This window comes from Pinus tabuliformis, chromosome 8, assembly GCF_031772625.1.
Source record: "Pinus tabuliformis cultivar Carrire ecotype Pingquan chromosome 8, CPIR1, whole genome shotgun sequence".
Classification (NCBI taxonomy): Eukaryota; Viridiplantae; Streptophyta; class Pinopsida; order Pinales; family Pinaceae; genus Pinus; species Pinus tabuliformis.
Window position 1 is genome coordinate 1854934669 of NC_142294.1, and position 12080 is coordinate 1854946748.

At 45.4% G+C, this 12080-nt stretch overlaps 1 protein-coding gene and 1 non-coding gene across 2 annotated transcripts in view; both read right to left on the reverse strand.

Moving 5' to 3' along the window:
- LOC149243677 (uncharacterized) overlaps positions 1-12080 on the reverse strand; it is a 241402-nt gene that overhangs the window by 178947 nt on the left and 50375 nt on the right. The gene's annotated exons all lie outside the window — the stretch shown is intronic.
- On the reverse strand, positions 5265-5337 carry TRNAK-CUU (transfer RNA lysine (anticodon CUU)). Its single transcript has one exon. It is a non-coding gene; the product is annotated as a tRNA-Lys (tRNA).

Here is a 12080-nt window from a genome sequence, read left to right on the forward strand (position 1 = left end):
GCTCGAGCAGGAACTTTTGCACTGGTTATGTCTGAACATACAAGAAGTGGTTCAAGACAACTTCTAGTGACCACTTAGTAAAAGTGGGAAACAATACATCATGTAATTTCACTTATTTAATAAAAATGAAAGTTCATTTCCCTATATCTCATCGATCTTAAAGATCAATGAAATATTTAGAGATTTTTGTCGATAGCTAGTTGTCATTTATGTCAACCCAAGCAGCACCAAGAGCTACCCCGATCTTCCATGGCAAATTTGACATGGCAATTCATGGAATCTTGTGTCAATATCCTTCTAGATAGATTCTCCTCGACGAGATTGTAATATCCCTAACCCGGAATATTCCTCAAACCCCAGCAAAACTCCAACAAATATGTGCAAATTATATAATAACCCAGAAATGACAAAATAACAGTGACACAGCATACAATAATGTAAACAAGAAATATAAGCAGATACTCAAGAAATGCAGCGAGAAATGCTAAGCCATTTTATTATACTGAGCAATAAAATGAGTACAAGAGGTGATCAGGCAAATGGCACCTCGACTTGCACAAGGCAAGTGAAGAAATACTCTCAGAATAAGAAGGAATGGCCTCTCTGCGTGGATGATGTTGGGGAACTGTCGTGCTGTTGCTGCTGCTAGAAAACAAATAATGATTTGGGGCTGCTCCCCTCCTCGGAAAATGTTGAAACTCTGGAATCGGGCTCTACTCCAAAAACCCAGAAAGCTTTCTTGGAATAGCCCACCTCCGAAAATCACCCCCTTGGGGATCTGCGCAATCCCTCAGTGCTCTGCGCTACCACTGAAGAAACCCCACCAAAACTCTCCCTGAAACTCTGCCAAAATCCTCCAAGATGCAAGGGTTGGTCCCCTGCTCAATCACTCAGCATAAATCCTCCTACAAAAACCCCAATCCAACACTACTGCCAGAAAGAACGATGTCCCTCTCCCAACGTTGCGCAGTCCCCCAAAACGCTGCTGAAACTGCTGCTGGAATGCTGATAAAACTACTGCTAAAATGCCAAAGGAAATACCTTGCCCGAGCATGCACTCGAAGTCCCCCGGGGTTAAGGGTGAGATCTCCGAACAGAGACACTCAATGCACTAAACAGTGCTGCAGACTAGCTAAACAGCCAGCGTGCTCAGAAGTCGAAACGACTAGCTCAAAATGCACATAACTAAATGATCCAAAATGAGGGGGCTCCTCTCTATTTTATAGCCTCTGCCTCTCACAATCCCTAGGCTCACCTCCTCCTGCGTGATTCTCCTCTTGCCACGTGTTCTTCCCTCCTGCACAGTGCCTCCATGTGTCTGCATGGGTCCCATTTTTGCGTCCCCCTTTGGCCCCCTTAGCTCCTCTTTAAGTCACAACGTTGTGCTCCTAGGAAGTGACTTTTTATTCTTAAAATGAGTTATGTCCCCCGTCCTCACTTTTTTTCTTCTTTTTTTAACAAATAACTATAGAAGGCAAAAATTGGGCAAAATCGAATATTCCAATTAACCATGGCTAAGTAGGAATATTACAGTCTCCCGCGGCAAAATGTTGCTTGTCCTCAAGCAACTGAAATGATGGATGCTGCAAGATCTTCTCACTCTCCCAAGTGGCATCCTCATCCGGCAAATTCTTCCACCTCACCAAGAATTCCCGGACCGTCCTGCTCCGCAACTGCCTCTCCCTGGTATCAATGATAGCCTCCGACTGCAATACCAAAGGCCCCTCGTCATCCATGGGTGGTAGCTCATTTGTCACTGTCACCTACTGCCCCAATGCCTTTTTCATGCATGATACATGAAAAACGTTATGAATCATGCTGCCTTGGGGCAACTCCAACTCATATGCAACCTGTCCAACCCTGCGTATCACCCTGTACGGCCCATAAAAGCGAGGCTTGAGCTTCTCAGCCCCCTTCTGCTTTAGTGATGACTATCGGTATGGCTATAATCGTAGGTAGACCAGGTCCCCTGTCGGCATACAGCTTCTGCTGGTTCTGTGTTGTAGCCATGTTATCCTTGAAAGCTCGGAGAATATCCTGACTCTCTTGGATCCAAATCTTAGCTCTGGGAGCCTTGCTATCACCAAACATCACGTTAGCAAAAGATAAAGGATGATACCCATATAAGGCATAAAATGGTGACATACCAATGGACATGTGATGTGAAATATTGTAGCAGCACTCCCCTAGATGCAGCCACCTCAACCATGCTCGTTGTTGCCCACTGACATAGTTACGCAAGTAGCCCTCTAGCCACTTGTTAACTATCTTTGTCTGCCCATCCGTCTGTGGGTGATAACTAGTACTCAGTGTCAACTCCGTCCCCACCAACCGGAAAAGCTCCTGCCAAAATCCGCCCATGAAACCGTTGTCCTTGTCACTGACGATGGTCTTAGGAAGACCATGTAACCTGAAGATCTCTCTAAAGAACAGCTCGACCACCTGTGCTACTGTATAGTGTGCGGATATGGCAAAAAAATGCGCGTACTTCGTCAGTCGGTCAACGATGACAAAGATGCAATCCATGCCCTGTACCATGGGCAACCATGTGATGAAGTCCATCAAAATACTCTCCCATTTCCCCTCCGGAATGGGAAGAGGCTGCAATAATCCAGCGGGATGACTCATCTCTCCCTTGTTCCTCTGGCAAACATCGCACTCCCGGATGTGCTGGAGTACGTCCTCCTTGAGGCCCTTCCATGAGAACCTCTCCCTAATGGCCCTATAGGTTTTGGTAAACCCTTGATGTCCTACCAATGGTGAATCATGTGATGCCTGGAGTATCTTCTTCTTGAGCTGAGACCCCTCAGTCAAGAAGATCCGGTCCCTGTAATAGATGATCTCATCGACCACCCTGTACCTGTCATCTGTGACCTGCCCATCCAGAACCTCACATGCAAACCTGTCCTTGGAGTACTCTACTAAGAGTCGAGCCCTCCAGTCTGTATCCAAGCTCATAAGAAACAACATGGCTGGTCTACGTGAAAGGGCATCTGCTATCACGTTGTTCTTACTCTTGACATACTCAATGTCAAAGTCATATGCTTGGATCTTGCTGATCCACTTCTGCTGCCTCTCCTGTGGCTGCTTTTGCTCCAAAAGGAACTTGAGGCTGTTGTGATCAGTCCTCACCCTAAACCTGTTACCCACCAAATATTGTTGGTACTTAGCCAATGCATGCATGATGGCCATCATCTCCTTGTCGTATATAGAATACAACCTCTCGTGCAGAAGGAGCTTCTGGCTCTCAAAAGCTATAGGGTGACCTCCCTGCATCAACACTGCACCGATCCCCTCTCCTGATGCATCACACTCCAAAACAAATGGCTACGTAAAATCTGGCAACGCAAGCACTGGGTCGCTGCTCATAACCTCCTTGAGCCTATCAAAGGCTCGCTACGCCGTATCTGACCAACTGAATGCCCCCTTCCTCGTCAAATCTGTCAGGGGTGCAGCAAGCTACGAGAAACCTTTGACGAACTTCCAGTAGTAAGTACAAATGCCAATGAACCCTCGAAGTTCCGTCACATTTCTCGGCTCCGGCCATTCTCTAATAACCCTGATCTTCTCCTCGTGGACTCTCACTTCGTCCACCCCTATGATGTGTCCCAGATACAACATCTTCGTCAACCCAAACTCACACTTGGAGAGTTTGGCATAGAACTGCTGCTCCTGTAAGATACACAATACCGTCTCAATGTGCTGGAGATGCTCCTCCCAAGTCCTGCTGTAAATGAGAATGTCATCAAAGAATACCAACACAAACTCTCAAGTGACTACGGAAGATGTGATTCATGCAGGACTGAAATGTAGCGGGGGCGTTGGTTAGCCCAAAAGGCATCACCAAGAACTCAAAGTGCCCACAGTGACCCCTGAAGGCGGTCTTCGGAATGTCTTGCTCCCTCACGCGAATCTGATGAATCAACGAAAGTGGCACCCTTTAGAGTAAAAAATCAAGCGTTCGATAGTCGAAGTCAAGATCAGGCCGAAGGCTCATGTGTTGTCAGGCCGAAGGCTCAGGTGTTGGCCGAAGGCTCAAGGGCATATAGCTCAACGGTAGAGCCAATAAGTAGGGTCGGAGGGACACCTCCGATTCAACAACCCAAGTGATGGTTCTAAATCAGGTGTTGGCCGAAGGCTCATGTGTTGTCTGATTAGGATGTGCTGAATTCTACATCTCTAGAAAAGATAAAGGTTGGAGGGCTGAGGGATGTTTGGTTGGAAGGTGGGGTGATGGGGCTGGCTGAAGGCTCATTTCAAGACCCTGCCTTGCTTCCAAATGAGGTTTGGGTCATCCGCAAACCTCATTCAAATGAGGTTTGGGTCATCCGCAAACCTCATTCAAATGAGGCTTGGGTCATCCGCAAACCTCAATCACCCGGCAAGGCAGGGTCTTGAAATGAGCCTTCGGCCGGCCCCATCACCCCACCTTCCAACCAAACATCCCTCAGCCCTCCAACCTTTATCTTTTCTAGAGATGTAGAATTCAGCACATCCTAATCGGACAACACATGAGCCTTCGGCCAACACCTGATTTAGAACCATCACTTGGGTTGTTGTACAACCTCTTGGGTTGTTGAATCGGAGGCGTCTATGACTTTTGCGAGTCAGAGTCAGAGGAGTTAGAAGAGTCAAAGTCGGAGTCAGAAGAGTCGGAGTCTGAGTCGGAGTCGGAGTCAGGCTCAGGGGTTGGTCTGGCCAAAGGCTCAGGTGTTGGTCTGGCCGAAGGCTCAAGTGTTGGCCAAAGGCTCAGGTGTTTGAGAGTGCATCCTAAAATGGGCAAAAACTCCTGACCAACAAAAACGTACTCCTGACTACAAACACCCAAGTAATACAGTTGCCACACCTCCAATGGTCATGAATCACTAAAGACTGCATACCCGCAATCCAGGAAACGATATAGCTGGAATATATTGAACCAAGACGAAAACCTGACTAAGGAACCTAAGTAATACAGTTGCCACACCTCCAAGGTAATGAACCTTGAAGACTGCATACCCGAATTCCGGGAAATAATACAGTGGGGAATATATTGATCCAAGATGGACATAGGGGGACCTCGAAGTGTTTACACCGCCAAAATTACTTGAACCCGATCTGTTAAAAGAACCAAAATTGCAGACAAATGTTAACCAGAAGTTTAAGGCCATTCCTAATCTAGGCCCCAAGTTTTGAGCCGTTGTGGGCTTTAGCATTGAAATGCAGTTGTTCATGTTTGTAATTTTTCCTATGTTAAGGCCCCATGGCTATGTTGTGGACAGCCATGGGCATAGCAGGATTCGAACCTGCGACCATTAGATTAAGAGCCCAATGCTCTACCATCTGAGCTATATGCCTCGAGCTAACACCTGATTCAACACCTGAGCCTTCGGCCAGACCAACACCTGAGCCTGCCTCTGACTCCGACTTTCCCGACTCCGACTCAGACTTTGACTCTTCTGACTCCGACTCCGACTCTTCTGACTCCTCTGACACCGACTCTGACTCTTCTGACTCCTCTGACTCTGACTCGCTTCCATCCCAATAGACAATTTTTTTTCTTCTAAAGGGTGCCACTAAAAAAAGTCATAAACGCCTCCGATTCAACAACCCAAGAGGTTGTACAACAACCCAAGTGATGGTTCTAAATCAGGTGTTGGCCGAAGGCTCATGTGTTGTCCGATTAGGATGTGCTGAATTCTACATCTCTAGAAAAGATAAAGGTTGGAGGGCTGAGGGATGTTTGGTTGGAAGGTGGGGTGATGGGGCTGGCCGAAGGCTCATTTCAAGACCCTTCACACCACCTTCCAACCAAACATCCCTCAGCCCTCCAACCTTTATCTTTTCTAGAGATGTAGAATTCAGCACATCCTAATCAGACAACACATGAGCCTTCGGCCAACACCTGATTTAGAACCATCACTTGGGTTGTTGAATCGGAGGCGTCTATGACTTTTTTATCTCAAATCAATCTTTGAGAAGAATTGTGCTCCCCTCAACTCATCCATCCGCTCATCAATCCTGGGTATGGGGTACCTGTTCTTCAGGGTCTTCTTGTTCAGGGCCCTGTAGTCAATGCACATCCTCAATGTACCGTCCTTCTTCTTCACCAACACCACAGAAGAAGCAAAAGGACTCGTGCTCGGTCGAATGTGCCCAAGAGCCAGCAGCTCCTGGATAGCCCACTCAATCTCGTCCCGACTCCCAATAGGCCTTAGGGTACCTATAGGGGGTGGTGATCACTGCCTGTATACCCTGCTCAAGCTCGATGGTATGCTCAAACCCCCGATCCGGTGGCTGCCCTAGTGGAATCTCCCCAAACACTATGGCATACCGATCAAGGATCGACTATATCTCTGGATGTACCGTCTACCCTGTAGTCCCTGCCCCTGATGCCCACAGCTCCACTGCCCACTCTATGTCTCCCTTCCGGAAGACTGCCTCCATCCGATGAGCCAACACAGTCTAAGGCGGATATGTGTGCTATCCCCGTATCTTCTCATGCCTCCCTGTCTTCTCATCATCCCACTCCATCTCTAGGGTCTTCCAATCCATCGTGACCTTCCCTAGAGTGATAAGCCACTGAACACCCAGTATCATGTTGTTGTCCGGGATATCGACCACGAAAAAGTGGTCAGTCAATGTGTAGGTTCCCATCGTCACTGAAAGCTCTGGAACATAAGGAGCACATGTCATGGTCTGATCTCCTGGGACCAAGACTAAAAACCCATCGAAGCTCTCTGTTTGAACACCTCTCCGCTCAACCATCTGTGCATCGATGAAGTTGTGGGTTACCCCACTGTCAACCAAAACTGATACCCGTTGGCCACGTACTATCCCTCGTACACGTAGCGTCAGATACTTAGGAACTCCTCGCAATGCTGCAAGGGCCCCTCCAGTAGGTGCAAAAGATGCACCACTTGCTGCTAGTGGTGGAGGTGGCAAAGGTCCCTGTATGGCATGGCTATCTCCTGCCTCCACATCATCCTCATCATCCTCTTCTCCACTGCTCTCAGAGAAGACCTCAATAAAATGTGCTTTACCAGCAGCACGTCTATGTCCTGGTGCCCACAGCCCCTGACATGTGAAGCACAACCGCTTCTTCTTCAGCGCCCTCTTAACATCGTCCTCGATCTATACTCGCCCTGGATTCCCCCTTGGAGGTGGAATCCTCACATCCTTCCCCTTAGACTGAAAAGGTTGTCTTTGGGGGTAAGGTGTCCGGGTCCTGGGTAAGACATCTTGTAAGTCCCGGGTCCTGCTGATAGCGTCCTGAAGCGTGGCTAGTCTAGTGGATCAGACTAGACCCCGAAGTGGCTCTGTTAACCCCTCAACATACATATAGACCCTCTATTCCATGGATAGGTCTGGCACCATCATGGAGACCCTCAAGAAATCTGCAATGTAGGTCTTTGGGCTCCCTGTCTGTTTGAGCCTTGTCAGCTCAACAAAATGCTGCTCTGGATCCCTCCGATCAAATCGCTCCATCAATCTCCTGGTAAACTCCGCATATGTCGTTACTGTAGAGTGCCCAAGTATAACCATCCCGTGAAACCACCAATCCTGGGCCTCGCCATCCAAATGCAATGTTGCCACCTTTATGGCCTCTACCTCCGACATCTAGTTAAGCTGGAAATAAATGTCAAGCTTCTCCACCAAGACTTCGCCGAACTATTTGATGAACCATCAAACGTAGGCAAGTGGAATCTACTCGCTGCACGATGGGTGTCACCATCATGGTAATGCCGGTTTCCTCTGTGATGATCGCGGGGCCTACTATCCTGCTGGAGCTGAACAAAGTCTCTGAATGAAAGGGCATCCCTGAACTCCTGCCCATATGCCTGGTCAATGTTGCACGAAGCGGGGACGTTTTTTGGAAGCGGGGATGCGAAAGCGTCATTTTCCAAAAATCTAGGAAGCGAAGCGTCTGCTATATATATATATATATATATATTTATATTTTTTTGCATTTATACTCAAAACAAACATCCCAAATACCAAATTAGTTGTAGAAGACATGAAAACATGCATATTTTTGCATAAATCAAGATAGATATAACATCCATTGTACATTAATGATTAATTATTCGAGCATCAACCATCTAGAATCCAGATTCTTCTCCTCTTGTCTAGCCTTTGCCTCTACCTCGATTGTCTAGGGATATTAGTCAACATTGCCCAATTTTGATCAAACTACCTAATTCAAAACTTAAAATATGTTAGAAAAAGCTTAACATGCTTGATCGATGATTTTGACTTGATTGAAAGGTAATTTTTTGCTAAGGGCGTGCCGCGTGACAAAAGAGTTCAACAATTAACACCACCAACGCTAGGGTACATATAGGGCTTGGTGCTCTTGATTAAATGCTAATCGCATACCTTCATACTTGATATAATCTAATGAAATGCCACAATCCCATTGATCCTGAATTCCTGAAAACTGTTAAGTCTGCTGAATTTTGAATAGGATATGAAATTCTATTTTCTCCATATGAAGTCCAATGAGACTGGAACCACTCTCAAACATCCTGAGTCATTTCATGGTAATGTTAAAAATTTAAGTAAAAGGATGAAAATGAAAAATAAAGGAGAATGTCACTTTTACTTTAAGAATTTAACATTACCATGAGGGAGCATCTGCTATATTTATATTTATTTTTGCCTTCATTCGTCACCCTAACCCAAGGTGGACCCACCCCCAACAAGCAAACTCACCTAAAATTAAAAAAAAAAAATGAAAAAAAAAAATTTCTAAACGCTTTTCAGGAAGCGTACGCTTCCTCCTCCGAAGCGCCACGCTTCCGACGCCCGAAGCGCCGTACGAAGCACGCTTCGGAAGCAACGCTTCCGTACCACGCTTCTGAATTTCCAGGAAGCGGCAAAAAATTTGGAAGCGCGCTTCTGGCCAAGCTTCCTAGGCGCTTCCGTACGGGACGCACTTCGGGGCTTGGAACCAGGGGGGCGCTTCGTGCAACATTGTGCCTGGTACTCTGCAAAATAATCGCCCATATGGCCGGGCTCTGCCTCCTGCTGGGCTCCAACCACCGTGTCTGCTCCTAAGAACGTAAGCATGGTAGAGTGTGTAGGGGCATGCGAGGCCACCTGCTGCGCAATATCACGCTGCTCTGGCAATGGGATGCACCTGATCCCTCACCAATCTGAAAAACTCGTGGGCTCTCACGCTGTCTGGCCTGTACTATCGTGAATCTCTGCCCCATCACCTCAATCTGCCTCGACAGATCCTGCACTGATTTGAGGAGCATATCCGCAAATCTTTTCCCGTCCTCGTCTGCCATCTGCTCTGCGTCCACCACCAGCTATTTCTGTCCTGCGTCAACCACCGGCTCCTCCTATTCTGCGTCCACCACTGGAATACAGTCTCCCTCTCCGTAGGTATTCTCCAACCTGCGTCCAGTGTCTCTGTACCTCCTACCTCTGTAAAAAATGTAGGGTTTTTCCCCATGTGTCATAGATTGGTAGCTCCACAGGCTGAGCCAAATCTATGCTCTGATACCACTGTAATATCCCTAACCCAGAATATTCCTCGAACCCCAGCAAAACTCCAACAAATATGTGCAAATGATATAATAACCCAGAAATGACAAAATAACAATGGCACAGCATATAATAATGTAAACAGGAAATATAAGCAGATACTCAAGAAATGCAACGAGAAATGCTAAGCCATTTTATTATACTAAGCAATAAAATGAGTACAAGAGGTGATCAGGCAGATGGCACCTCGACTTGCACAAGGCAAGTGAAGAAATACTCTCAAAATAACTAAGGAATGGCCTCTCTGTGTGGATGTTGTTGGGGAACTGCCGTGTTACTGCTGCTGCTAGAAAACAAATAATGATTTGGGGCTGCTCCCCTCCTCGGAAAATGTTGAAACTCTGGAATCGGGCTCTACTCCAAAAACCCAGAAAGCTTTCCTGGAATAGTCGACCTCCAAAAATCGCCCCCTTGGGGATCTGCGCAGTCCCTTAATGCTTTGCGCTGCCACTGAAGAAACCCCACCAGAACTCTCGCTAAAACTCTGCCAAAATCCTCCAAGATGCAAGGGTTGGTCCCTTGCTCAATCACTCAGCATAAATCCTCCTATAAAAACCCCAATCCAGCACTACTGCCAGAAAGAACCACGTCCCTCTCCCAGTGCTACACAGTTCCCCAAAAAGTTGCTGAAACTGATGAAATGCCAAAGGAAATACCTTGCCCGAGCAGGCACTCAAAGTCCCCGGGGCTAACGGTGAGATCTCCGAACGGAGACACTCAATGCACTAAACAGTGTTGCAGACTAGCTAAACAGCCAACGTGCTCAGAAGTCTAAACGACTAGCTCAAAATGCACATAACTGAATGATCCAAAATGAGGAGGCTCCTCTCTATTTTATAGCCTCTGCCTCTCACAATCCCTAGGCTCACCTCCTCCTGCGTGATTCTCCTCTTGCCACGTGTTCTTCCCTCCTGCGCAATCCCTCCATGTGTCTGTGTGGGTCCCATTTCTACGTCCCCCTTTGGCCCCCTTGGTTCCTCTTTAAGTCACAACGTTGTGCTACTAGGAAGTGACCTTTTATTCTTAAAGTGAGTTATGTCCCCCGTCCTCACTTTTTTTTTTCTTTTACAAATAACTATAGAAGGCAAAAATTGGGCAAAATCGAATATTCCAATTAGCCATGGCTAATTAGGAATATTATAAAGATGTTTCCATTGATATATGGTACACCTCGTGGTTCCTCCTGGTTTGAGAGAAAATTGAGTCTGAAATTGAAGACTCGGTTTTGTGGGCTAAAACCCCAGGAGGTAGTGACATGACACCTCCTCCTACGGTTTTCACTGTAATCTCACCACGTATAAGTTACGTAACTCGAACAACCAAAGACAATAAATCAATCAATGACTTCACAATCTAGTTTGGATCATATGCATTGAGTCAATCATTGGTTTGCTTGCTATTAACATCCGGATCCAGATACGAATCCACCAGGTTTTGGAAAAACCAAGATCCGGATACAGTAGGAAACGAAAAGTACAAATAAATATAACTATATTTTTATAATTTTTAAAACTTAAAAATATGTATGAATATCTATATCTATATAATATTTATAATACATATAATTGATAATAATTTTTAATGTTTCTCAAATTATATATTCATTTTATTATATAATAATAATATATAAAAATTTTATAATAATTTTTAATATTTCTCAAATTATATATTCATTTAATCATATAATAATAAATTATATATATACAAGTACTATAGAAAGTTACATTAATATAAAAATATAATGTAAATTACATTTATTTCACAATTTATTTAAAAGTTAATTTTAAAATAATCATGGTTAGAACATAGTGGCACGGCAAGCTATTTTTAAACTTAGTTGTGGCTAAAACATAGTGTATTAGCAACCGCCATGGTTGATTTATGAGAACCGAGGACGCATTGGAGCATGGCGTCAGACAGAGAACACGATGAATTGATGCATGAGGGCATAGTTGAGTGGGACAGACAGAGCATTCACAGCACAACACGACGAACAAGCTTGAGGGCACATTCATAGCATAACACGACGGACAGGATCGAGGGCACATTCTAGCGCGAAAGAGAGAGCATTTGATAGCATAACACGACGGACAGGGTTGAGGGCACATTCTAGCATGAAAGACAGAGTATTTGAGGAAAACCCGAGGACACTTTTCATGACATGACCTTCGGACCCATCGAAAAACACGTGAAACAGAAAACTACTAGAATCGTGCATTCCGACTGAATCTAATGAACTTAATCGAAATTATGCGACCTTTCTTAATATGCATAGAATTTTGAATTTTAAGAATAAATTTCCGCAAATGGGTTGACTTAGGCCGATGTTAGTTTTTGTTGTATGTAAAAATTTCATGTTTGTACAACTCCTGAGCAGATCCCAACGGATCCGAATCCGAATCCATATCAGATCCGGGGATCCGTAGATCCAACATCCGAGCCTGACGAATCCGGTAACTTAGGCTTTTATTAAGAGTTATTAAGGATATGTCACTAATAAAAAACAAATTAAGTCAATAAATATGAATACAAATATTAGGAGGAAT